This window comes from Limulus polyphemus, unplaced genomic scaffold, assembly GCF_000517525.1.
Source record: "Limulus polyphemus unplaced genomic scaffold, Limulus_polyphemus-2.1.2 Scaffold6205, whole genome shotgun sequence".
Lineage (NCBI taxonomy): Eukaryota > Metazoa > Arthropoda > Merostomata > Xiphosura > Limulidae > Limulus > Limulus polyphemus.
The window spans coordinates 37,546-40,590 of NW_013671815.1; positions in this window are offsets into that span (position 1 = coordinate 37,546).

Sequence of the window (3,045 nt, forward strand, 5' to 3'; positions counted from 1 at the left end):
AGGCTCTCTCATGGACCCCAATATGATAACCTCTGTATTAGAACAGGCATCGTTACAAAATAGCAGTTATTTATTGTTGACTGCGCAAGAAACCTTTTAAAACAAATACTTAACTGTATACTATTTTATGAAATAAATTTAATTTCAAGTAATAACAACTGGCACAAAATTGGCAACATGTCGAAACCTGCCACAAATATATATTATTTTCATTTTATCCTTCAAAGAAATCACAAATTAGTATTTCCTGGTTTATAAATTCAGTTATTAATTCTAGTAATGTAATATATTAGAAGCTTTTAGACCTTGCTGTTTCCTAAACAATTTTTAAAAATGTTTTTATCTATATGTAGATATTGTTGTCCTTGCTGCTTTACTGGAGATTTCTTAATGTTTTACCATTTTTTGGAATATTCAACACTTTTGTTTTTCATAAAATAGTTGTATATGTGGAAAGTGGAAATAACGTATCAGTCAATATTATCACATGATATTTCCGAAGCTTAACGTCCATGTTGACGTCTTCTTTGCCTGAACTGTTGTAGAAGAGTAATTTATTTCCAGCACATTTTCCTTTTAACATTTAAACATCTTTTTGTATTATCTAATATATAGAATAATAATAAAAAGAAGTCAATATGTCTGAAACTCCAGTGTACGGACCTTTTTTCGGAGTGATGGGATCTGCAGCAGCAATGATTTTTAGTGGTGAGTCAATGATTATGATTAAAAGCGATTTAACAGATCTTAAGTTTACTGCCATACTGGGTATAGAATTAAATTAATTTTTCACATACATTGGCCATGTTATTGTTTTAATTTGTTGGCTTAGAAAAAATAGTTAAAATTAAATTATTTTTTAAATTCTAGGCTAACAGTCTCCGTGTTGGTTTGTGTAATTATTTTTTCATATTGAAAACTAATTACAGGAGGAATGATTCAGTCTCAAGTTTTACTTAATATCTACCAGTAACACTATTCCATTCTAATAGATTACAGTGTTAGCATTCATATATCCTATGTATTTCTTAACAAGCAGCCACTTTGCTTTGTAGTACTAATTATACACCATAATGCAAAAAATGCACGCATTACATTTGTACGACTTTTACATGTTGTAGAAACTACATCTACTATCCTACCATTCTCAGTTATTTTTTCTTGATTCCTCATAGCATTGACCTATGCCCTGCATACTTAAAGAAAATGCACGAAATATTTTAAACTAAAGTATGTATGTTTTAATACTTGATAATTAAATGAAGGGTTAAAGCAACAAAAGTCAGTTTTATTTTAAAATTAAATATTTTAAGCCTAGATATTGCCATTATCAATTGACAGCCGAGTTATAGAACTTTTATAGTTTTGCATCACCAAGTTGGATTTGCACTGAACGTATTATGTCATGTTAAGATGTTACTTAGTGTACAAAATTGGATACACAACACTGTTTATATCCATAATTGTTAGAAACACCCATCTGGTAATATTGTAACATGTAGACATTAAGGAAACGTTGGCACTTGGATGTGCAACTCATTAGGAATAATTTCTTTTCATTATTTAAATAAAAATTAGATACACACTTTATAACACTTAAAATACATCAGTCACTAGTCTCTAAACTCCTATAATATATCTGACTTTCTAAGTAAGGTATAAAAAAATTTTTTCAAAATTGTTACTGTTTCAACAAAGATCTTCTCAGTCCAATTCAAAGGGACAGTTGTAAGCTTGATATAGAATAGGATTTGGCTCAACAAGGGCTGTCAAAAAATTCATCATAATTGCATCTATGGCAGCTGCATGGGTTGCAAGTCTAACATCTTGGAACCTTGCGTGTGCAGGTAATTGAGGGAATAATGGTGATTTATGATGAGATGTTAAAGAGTCATGGTCAGCGGGGCTTGGAGCTATCTACTGGGCTCTGGTCTGAGAAACAAATGTAGTGATGAGATAAGAAGGCTCATCTAACAGACCCATCTGTTACACAACAAGGATTACTGGAATTAACTATTAGGTTTCTGATACTGATGTTACCAGACATAATTTGGTCAATTTGAAAATTTAATTGTAACAGTCATATCTCTTTGTGTGTTACATCCTACGCAAGTTTCACCAAAAGTGGCAAAATCATGAATATATTTTACATCTGATTTCTGCCACCAAGGTATCTCTGGATGAAGTAGAGATCCTGTGTTAACCCTATCATGACAGGTCACATGTCAAAGGCCATGTCATCTCGTTTGTTGACTCACATTCATAATTTTATTGAACTATTATTTTATTAATTTATTTCAATAAGTTTGGTATCAAATTGTAGATTATAATTAAAAGTTTAATATTATATGTTAGTTAATTTCTTAATTTAAAAGTAAATATTAAAAAACACAGTTAAACATCGATTTTTGTGTGTCATGTGGTATGTTGAATGCAGCACTGGTTCAAATTAAATGTTTGTGATGTCAAAATACTAAGTCTATAGTTTCATATGAATCAGGAACTCAAATTACCGATATTGAAAAGCTAGAATATAAAATAACAGCCTCTCTTCAATTTGCTAAGATATTGCTCACGTAATAAATCAAACACAGTGGCACCCCACCCACCTTTTTCCATTTTTGTAAATGCTTCCTTATATACACTTACTTCTATGTATGACATGAATAACCAATCAAAAGCTCAAAATGTCCCCCTAGTGGTTTTCTCAGCCATTTTTACATGTTATTGTGTTAATCTCGTTCTTTTCACACAAGATTTCAAACAATAAAGTACGTCTTTAGTGAGCACGAAATTTCATATTTTTTTAGACTCAAATACATCTTAGTTACTATGCTTGATAAATTATAGTGGAATTGTATGGTTTTAATATAGTAACTTATGATTTTTGGTTATTTAAAATGTATATATAAAACCTAAAATAAATTTTCTTTTCAAATCCTCCACATGGAAAATGTCATAAGGCTTAACAGCCTACAACAAGCAGCAAACGAGTACAAAGGTTGTAGCTTGAAGAGATAATTGTTTGCTTTACTTCTATATTTA